This window comes from Penaeus monodon, chromosome 34 (genome assembly GCF_015228065.2).
Source record: "Penaeus monodon isolate SGIC_2016 chromosome 34, NSTDA_Pmon_1, whole genome shotgun sequence".
Lineage (NCBI taxonomy): Eukaryota > Metazoa > Arthropoda > Malacostraca > Decapoda > Penaeidae > Penaeus > Penaeus monodon.
This window is the reverse complement of record NC_051419.1, coordinates 7,894,725-7,895,086: the sequence shown is the minus strand read 5'-3', so window position 1 is coordinate 7,895,086 and position 362 is coordinate 7,894,725.

Sequence of the window (362 nt, the reverse complement as noted above, 5' to 3'; positions counted from 1 at the left end):
GAGGGATTATCTAGACGAATTGTTGACGAATGCCGGGTAATGATTTAGAAGATCGATAAATAAATGACATACGGTTTGATCTTGTCTTGTGGGTTTTAATCCTAATGAAGTGAATATAATCAAACGGCAACTATGAAAAAGAGAGATTAATACTGCCATAAGGAAAACAAATCTCTTACACAAACAACAGGCGCTTTAAACAAGGTGCAATTATGGTTAAGTTAAGAAAAAGAAAGTGATTGAGAGGAGTTGTATGATGAAATATAACTCGTAGTGCATTATACAGCAATGCACGGTTATTAGTAATTAGTATTACTTAGGGACATGGTAATGCAAATGAACACGACAATGAATGGGAAGTG